Genomic DNA, 9138 nt, shown 5'->3' on the forward strand with positions numbered 1-9138 from the left:
CTTATTCTTTTACCTATTTCTAGGACTAGAGCTCATACTGAATAATGGAATACCTTGCCCGATTTGCCCAAAGATCTTAAAAAGCCACACCTATAACATCGTGAGTTTTACCAAAGACAAACAGAGAGGGCTCTTCAGGGTCACAGGACATGCAGTAATAGGGCTGAAGAGCTCAGCTGGCCACAGCTGGATCAAGCACAGAGCTCCATGTTCTAAAGCTGTTTGTTCAAACACACCTTACAGGTGCACTCTCAGTAGTAAGATAAGCAAGATACCTCAAGCCGTAAAATTAATTCACAATCTCAGCTCTTGGATGTGAGTTGAAAGGTATTCAAGAAACTTTGCCCCAAAATCTCTCTTGAAATGCAAAAAAACACCTGTTAATTATCACTCCTACAAATTAAGCCTTTCCAGTCTTTAATGTTTCCTGTTAAAGATCCTATGGGCAATAAAAAAAAATTATTAGTGATAAATCTTTTTGGTGATTAGCTTGTTAGCTTACTGATAAGCTATAATCAACCCACTGGAGATCTGGAAGAGATAGGTGAGTTTTGTTGATGAGATGGCATGAAGCATTCGTCTCTGCTTAGAGAAGCCAGAAATGGACGAGACATGGTGTTACCACAGAAGTGCCTCACAGTGGACAGAAGCAGGGTTGAGGTAGTTAGGAAGGAGATGTGTGGGGTGGGATTGGACGGAGAGGGCCTTGTGAGTGAGGAGGATGGTAAGAGAAAATGGAAGGTATCAAAAGTCTCTCTCACTACACACACACACACACACAGACACACACACACACACACACACACACACACACACACACGCTAGGTGTCTGTGTGTGTTTTCTTCCATCCTTCCCTCCCAGGCTGGGCCTAGCTGGTGATTCTAACACAGCATTAGTGTGGTCTTTTATAGAAATAATAATATAAATATTACTTTTGAGATAAATGGTTTTATGTAGAAAATACATATTAATATGTGGGGAATAAAGGATAATTTTATGATCTAGAGATATTTTGACATATTTAAGCGTTCTATGTGCTTATATTTGCATAATTGGGATTATGCCTGTAAGAGTTTTAAGAATCTGAATATATGTCTTCTCTTCTCTAAAAAAAGTATTAAGGGGTCAGATGGTGGCCCGGGTGTACTATGCAACACTCTGTGAGGGTGACCCATGTGGGAAGGTTCCAGGTTCATGTCTGGAGGCCTCCCAGAGTACTGGAGGACAGACTTGCCTGTGATCAGGAACTGAAGGCTCAGAGTGGATCACTACAGTCAAGGCTGCTGGGAGTGGTATGTCTTCCTTTGTTTCTTTCACTCATGGGAGAAAAAAATAAACTTAAAAGAAACCATAATAGGGACCAGCAGTTAGCGTAATGGCTATGTCGCTGGACTCCCACGTAGTCAACCGCGGTTCGCGTCCCGGACCTGGTGGCTTTAAAGCCCATGCTGGGTGCGTGTGCGTGCGTACCCAAGATCCCGAGAGGAGAAAGTAGGAGAAGGGATTGCGGTGTGGCCATCCCCCCTAGGGGGTGATTTCTTGCTTTCTGTCGCAAAAAACGTCTCCAAAAAAAAAAAAAAAAAGAAACTATAATAACAAATGTTCCCTTCCTAAGAAAGAGATTGATGATTATATTCCATATTTGTTTCACTAAGATCTGTTTCCTATGGCATAGCCTCCCCTCCCTTGAAACTCTGCCCAAGGTTTAATCATTCGCTTTGGTTTACTTTTTATTGGAGGAGGAGGGTGATCACAATACAATCCCTTCTCCTCCATTCTCCTCTCAGGACCTTGGGTACACGCAATCACGTGTCAGATGCTCAGATGCTTTTTCAAGCAGCCAGGTCTAGGACTCAAAGCAGCTGGTCATGTGGGATCCAGCGGCCTTAACCACCTCACCAGCTCACCTGCTTTGATTTACTTTTAGCTCTTATTCATGAGCCCTTCTCCCCTCACCTCAAAAGGCTGGCAGGGGGGAACCAGCAGTTAGCGTAATGGCTATGTCACTGGACTCCCACGTAGTCGACCGTGGTTCGTGTCCTGGACCCGGTGGGCTTAAAAAAAAACTCACGCCGGGCACTTGTGCGTGTGTGCCCAAGATCCCGAGAGGAGAATGGAGGAGAAGGGATTGCGGCGTGACCATCCCCCCTGGGGGGTGATTTCTCGCTTTCTGTCTCTATGTCTCTCTCTGTCTGTCTGGCGAGCGCACGCGCCCTACAGTGAAAATCTCTCCAAAAAAAAAAAAAAAGGCTGGCAGGGTAAATTTCTTCTAAAACGTAAGTCTCTTTGGTTCAAGATTTTTCTTCACTCTCTCTTCTTTCTTAGACGAATCCCCATCCCTTCCCCATCCTCTGAAACATATGATGGTTGTGGTTGCAACCTTTATTGGGGTTCAAATCTTAAGTAATTCAAATAGTTGGCACAGGTTAAACCATCTCATTCAGACCATATGAACTGTACGAGTGAGTTCCTTTCTTAGTTTTCAGTCCTGTGAAAGTGGAAGAAGAGTGGGGAGTTGTCTGCCCTAAAAGCTTTTTGTTTTTTAAAGAGTTTTTTGCCTTAGAGTGCATGTGCTTGCCAGAAAGACAGAGACAGTGAGATTGATGACTATATTGGTGAGAAGTCACCCCCCCAGGCAGGCTGCAGTCCCTTCTCCTTTATTCTCCTCCCAGGATCTTGAGCAAGCATGCATATGTGCCCAGCATGAGTTTTAAGACACTGGGTCTGGGCCTCAAACACAGTCGGCCATGTGGGAGTCCAGCACTGTAACCGCTATGCCATCTGCTGGCCCCTGCCCTGAAAGCTTTTTAACCCCTGGCTAGGTTGAGTTCTTCTTTCAGACAGGTTGTTTTGGAGACAAAAGATATTTTCCATTCAGGGCCCAAGTCTACCCTCTTCAACAACACAGCTATGTTTCCTGACCAACCTGCCTCCTGTCTTCTGAACTCTGCCAGGAAATGGCCCACATGGTTTTTTCTCCTGGCCCTGGGCCTCCAGCTCCTTATCCACTGTACTAATAAAACCCGACCTCTCTCAGTAGCAGATTGCGGCCTGTAAGTTCATCCTTCCCTATCTTGGCTGTTAGGTTCTCACAGCAGCGAGCCGAGTGCCCCCCGCCTCTCCCTCTGTCAGTTATCTTACTCTGATGTGTAGGAGTATATTCTAGATCCACATCTTCTCTGAAAAGTCACACTCTGTCTCTGTCCTTGGAATAGCTAAGTCATACCAGGGAGAGTCATCCTTCATGACAATCACCTTGTTCATTTATACATTAGCATGTTAGAAAGATAATCTTCGTATCTTTTCCCAGGAAATAGAACATTTCATAAGCTCGAACCTAATAAATGTCATCAACAGGAGAATACATACATCAGTTATATTCTATTTCCACACTGCAATACTACTCTCAGCGAGAATGAATGAACCAGAGCCACACATCTTATCACGATGAAACTCACCAATATATGGCCGAAGAAAGCGAGCTGCTACAGAATACATACACCATGAATACGAAGTTTGAAAGCTATTCCCAAATGCTATGTATTCCTTAGGGACACATGCATACACTCACATTTTCTTGATATGTATGTTTGTGCGTGTGTGTGTGTGTGTGTGTGTTAAGTACAGTAGGTCTCCCTGATCCATGGTTTCACTTTCCATAATTTCAATTACCCACAGACAACTGCAGTCTGAAAATATTAAATGGTAAATTCCAGACACGAGCCATTTATAGGCTTTATATTGTGCATTGTTCTTAGCATGATGAGATCTTGCACCGTCTTACTCCATACAGTCCATGTCACTGGAAGAAGGTGAGTACAGTACAGTGCATCGTGAGGCCCCGCTATGCCAGGGCAGTGGTAGTGCAGTGCTCTGCAATCCTCAGTTCCCCGCTGACCAGCACGCATCAGGCGTGTGCCCATGATCCTGGCTGGCTGGGAAGGCTGGTGGAAGGATCTCAGCATGAAACTTTGCTGGGAATGCTTGTCTTTCTCTCTTGTGAGAAAAATTAAAAGATATTTTGAGAGAAACCACAGTCACATAACTTTCATTAGATTATGTTGTTCTATTGTATTATTGCTGTTGTTAATCAGTTACTGTGCCTGACAAATTAAACTTTATTGTAAGTATGTGTGTGTAGTAAAAAAATAGTGTATGTAGAGTTAGGGACTGTGGTTTTGGGCATTTGCTGGGGGTCTTGGAACATATCCCCATGAATAAAGGCAGACTATTATGTTAGAATGACTATGTGCAAAAAACATATGAAATAAATACATGGAAATGGTAAATGCACTAAATTCATGGGAGTAGTTACAACTGGCGAAGAGATGACAAAGTAGTTTTAACTGCACTGGTTAGTGTCTGCTCCTTAAGATGGGCAGAGAGGGGTCAGCAGATGGTGTGGTGGTTAAGGTCCTGGATTCCCACATGGTTGACCACAGTTTGAGTCCTGGACTTGGTGGTTTGCTTTCTCAGTTTCCCTTTATCTGTCTCTCTCTGGTCAGATTAAAAAATAATAATAAATAAATATTTTTTTAAAAAGGTGGGTGGAGAAGATGTGGGTGTTCGTTATACATTTTATAAATTTTTTATAAAGGTTTTTATTATAGGGCACATGCACTTGCCACAGAGACAGTGAGAGGGAAAGTGAGAAATCACTCCCCAGGGGATGGCCATGCTGCAATCCCTTCTTCTCCAGTCTCCTCTTGGGATTCTGAGCACACACACACACACACACACACACACACACACGCACCAGTGTGAGTTTCAAGATACCAGGCCCAGGACTCAAACTGCAGAAGACCATGTGGGAGTCCAGTGTCTTAACCACCATACGACCTGCTGGCAATTGTATTTTTATAAATTTTTTGTACCATGTAACAAATAAAAAGAAGATGCCTTCCAGGTTTTGCTGTAACAAGGTAGTTCAGACATTTGGTTAAAGTTAACTGAAATGTGATAGAATCATTTATCTGCCCTCCCACAATGTGCAATTACAGTAAGAGGTTGCTGGGTTTATTTTCTTAGGAAGATAGTCTCTATGTCATTTTAAGTTAACTTGCCACTCTCTTTCTCTTGCTTAAGCAAATGTCACAGCAGGAAATTTCAATCCTAATTAAAACCAACTCTTACTTTTCCTAAAATTACCTGTGGAATTAATGAGGAACTTGGCACTAAGTTTCTATGTTTGCATAAATAACTGGCTACAATTTCTGGTCGTCTTAATTTAGGTTTCAGTGTTGTAAGTCATTGCTGATTAAAAACAAAAACATATTTTAATGAAGTGTAAACTACCACTAGTATTAACCTGAATCTGTGAATTTTTTCTTAAAATATTCAGAGAAAAACTTCTGCCTTCTTTACCTGGGGACACAGTAGTGCCAAAACCATCTGCACAGAATCCCAGATAGTTAAAAAAAATTAATCTCTTTTATCAGTCAGTTCATCTGTACCTTTTATTTATTTGTTTTTTAAGAGAGATTTTTGCTATAGGGTGTGTGCACTTGCTGGAGAGACAGAGAGAGACAGAGACAGAAGCAGAAACAGAGAGTGAGAAATCATTCCCTGGGGCGATAGCTATGCTGCAATCCCTTCTTCTCCATTCTCTTCTCGGGCTTTTGGGCATGCATGCACATGGTCCTGGTGCAAGTTTCAAGCCACAGGGTCTGGGACTCGAACCACAGTCAACTACATGGGAGTCCAGCGACATAACCATTATGCAATCTATTGGTCCCTCATCTTTACCTTTTCTTTAAGCTACGTTTCTCTTTATGCACGTCGGACTGGTACCATGTACAGTTACCCCCAGCCATAACTGATAACATCTGTGTAGTGTTAGCATTTACAAGTGTTTTCACTGTGAGATAATCGATCAAAATTCCCTTTCTGCAGTTTTCTATTACAAATCATATCAGCAACATATGTACAATCTTTGACTAACTTATTAGTTATTGGGCTGGCTCCATGGCCTGGTGGTTAAGGCAGCCAGATCCCACATGGCCCAACTGTGTAGTTCAATTTCTGGACCCAGTGGTTTGAGAAACACATGGGAAGCATATGTGTATACGTCCAAAATACTGAAAGGAAGGAAAGACAGAAGAAGACAGAAGAGAAGGGACTGCAGTGTGACCACTGTCCATGGGGGGGTGCTTTCTCTTCTCCTTCTCTCTGGCAAGGGCATGCACTCTCTAGCCAAAACAAAAAGTAAAACCATTAAGTTATTGGGCCAGCTGGTGGCATGGTGGTTAATACAGCTGGATCCCACATAGTCTACTAAGTATTTTAAGTCCCAGACCTGGCAGCTTGAAAAACACACCAGGCATGTGTGTGTGCCTGCCCGAAATCCTTTGAGGAGACTAGAGAAGGAACTGTGGCATGGCCATCTTCCCTAGGGGATAATTTCTCACTTTCCCTCTCTCACTCTGTTTCTCTCTGGCAAGCATACATGCCCTATAGCAAATTATTAGGCTGTCAGGAAAGTCATGATGCATTTTTGCATAGAAACACAAAAGAAAATGTCATGACTTTCCTGATGATCTAATAAAATATGTACATATATATTATTTTTAAATCATGCATTCTAAATAACAGTAGAAACCATGAACCTTTATATCCTAAGGAAGGAATGAAATAAAACAACTTTAATGGTATATCTAAAAACCTTGCTTTTGAAGACAATAACACACTTACGAAGAACTATAATATAAAATACCCTGGGCTGGCTCATACTTTTGTGAGGAGAAAAAAGTCATTTTACTGGAGAAATACTAGGTGCCCACATTCAAGTACCATGTTGTAAGTTCTCAAAGATGTTCCAAGTATCTACAACTTCCCTATCACAATGGGATGATATTTGGGAAAAGGTGGGTCTCAAGTGCAAGCTTATACACAAAAATGAGTAGTTTGGATATATAACTTACTCTCAAATGGTTCATTTAAAAAGTGCACACCTGGGCTAGCAGATGGTGTGGTGGTTAAGGTGCTGGATTCCCACATGGCTGATAGCAGTTTGATTCCCAGACCCAAAGTCTCAAAAGACACACCAGGCACATGTTCATGCACACCCCAAATCCTGCGAGGAGAATGGAGGAGAAGGGATTGCAGAGTGGCCATTTTCCCTAGGGAGTGGTTTCTCATCTTCCCTCTCTCTCTACAGCAAGTACAAAAGCCCTAAGGCAAAAATTGGGAAAAAAAAAAAGGAGTGCATACATGCTTGTGATACATCCTCATGTGCATATTTGCTTATATACACATACACACACAGAGTCAGAAGGGAAAGTAGGTAAAAAGTTAACAACAGGTAAATTTTGTTATCTGGTTTAGAGGTGTACAGGTGGTCTTTGTACTAGTTGTATTCTTGCAACTTTTCACTAAGTTTGAAATTATTTCCAAATAAGACATTATGTTAACAGCCCAATTTCAGGTTTGAGGATGAGAGAGGACAGGAGACAGGACTGAAAAATGGGCAGATACTGTTTCCAGCTAAGTACACAGGAGTCCCCTAAGGCCTAGACTCTGTAACAAGTGCCAGTTCTGAGGTTGACAGTCATCTTTCATTCATTACAGGAAGAAAGACTCCACATGGCTACGTTTCCACTGTTTCTTTCTGGTCTAAGTTTAGAGACCCAAACTCTGATTCTTAGAGTAACACTCCCCACTATAATATGAACAATTTCCAGAATATTCTTGGAATGCTGCAGAGAGGACGACAGTAAAAAGGGAAGAATTCACTCGCAGCTGATGGATCTAGTTCCAGGGTAATCGCAGACAACCCAATAATGAGATAGCCATGGTCAGAGTTCAGAATCTGTCAGAACTATGAAAAGCCTGGGATTTTATCCTACCCACAAGCCAGTAGGAATAACTGTCTAAGAAAGGAAAGACTTTATCACAGTAAAAGCAGAAGCCAGAATGTCAGATGTCACGGTGGTTGCTCGAGCTCTCACTCCCACATGGGTGATGTGACCGGACGTGGTGGTAGGCAGACAGCACATGCAGTGGGACAGCATTCAGGAGAGTGGCACTGAGCTTTGGGTACTTCCTGCTGTAGAGCAGGGAACGAGCAAGTTCCCCCTTTGCCCTAGAGGGAGACATCATCTCCTCCCTCAAGTTGCCCACCAAAAACAACTCTGAGAAATGACCCAGATAGAGAAGCCAGGCATCTTGACGGAATGCGAGTCAGAGTCCAATTCCCGACAGAGACCCTCTCGGCAATGGTTACATGGCTGAAGAGTAGCACAGTGTAGGTGCATCGGCCCTAACCAAAACATTTTCGGCATGGAGCCACTGCAAAGGATTGTGTAGGAAAATAGTGCTAGGACCATATGGGTGGGTCTTAGTATAAGTAGAGGACAAAGTCTCTTGGTTCTCTGTTTCTTTTCCCTGACAGCCACTTCCTCGTCTGCTGAAAGCCCTGGTCCTTTGTCTTCTATGAGATGACACTTTGTTGGCTGGACCTAGTTTGGACTGCTTTCCTTCTTGGTATGGATATTTCCTGAACTAGGTATCAGCTGCAGCAAGGGAGCAAGTTTGCCTCTTGCCTCTCCTTTGAATCTTAGCCCTCATTTGAGGTTCTAAATTCAGTGATACTAATAGACTTTAATTTCTCAAACATTCAAAAACCTTTTCTCTGGGTCACAATATTTCAAAGCTACAGGGTCATTATTATGCTGAATTTTTAAAAAGTGGGTATATTTATTTCTTCAGAGCGAGAGATAGATATGAAGACAGAGAAGGATGGGGTGGCGGGGGAGAGAATGTGCGCACACGCTCAGCACGGTCTTGATGTCATAGTCTACCCCAGCCTTCCGTCAGCCCCAGTTCATGAGCCAGTGTAGGCCTGCACTACTCAGGGAGGTCTCTGGATTTTATCGAGAACTTCTTCATGTGGGATTGCAGAGTGTCATGTTTTATTGCTGTTTGGTCCCTCAGTTTTTTTTTTTTTTATTCAAAATTATTTGTGCTAGGGAACCAGCAGTTAGCGTAATGGCTATGTCGCTGGACTCCCACGTAGTCGACCGCGGTTCGTGTCCCGGACCCGGTGGCTTAAAACTCACGCTGGGCACGTGTGCGTGCGTGCCCAAGATCCCGAGAGGAGAATGGAGGAGAAGGGATTGCGGCGTGACCATCCCCCCTGG

At 43.1% G+C, this 9138-nt stretch overlaps 1 pseudogene; it reads left to right on the forward strand.

Annotated features, from left to right (window-relative positions):
* The first annotated feature begins 612 nt into the window (after positions 1-612).
* LOC102481318 (N-alpha-acetyltransferase 16, NatA auxiliary subunit pseudogene) overlaps positions 613-9138 on the forward strand; it is a 24818-nt pseudogene continuing 16292 nt past the window's right edge.

Source organism: Tupaia chinensis, unplaced genomic scaffold (genome assembly GCF_000334495.1).
Source record: "Tupaia chinensis unplaced genomic scaffold, TupChi_1.0 Scaffold000527_1, whole genome shotgun sequence".
In the NCBI taxonomy this organism is placed as follows: domain Eukaryota; kingdom Metazoa; phylum Chordata; class Mammalia; order Scandentia; family Tupaiidae; genus Tupaia; species Tupaia belangeri.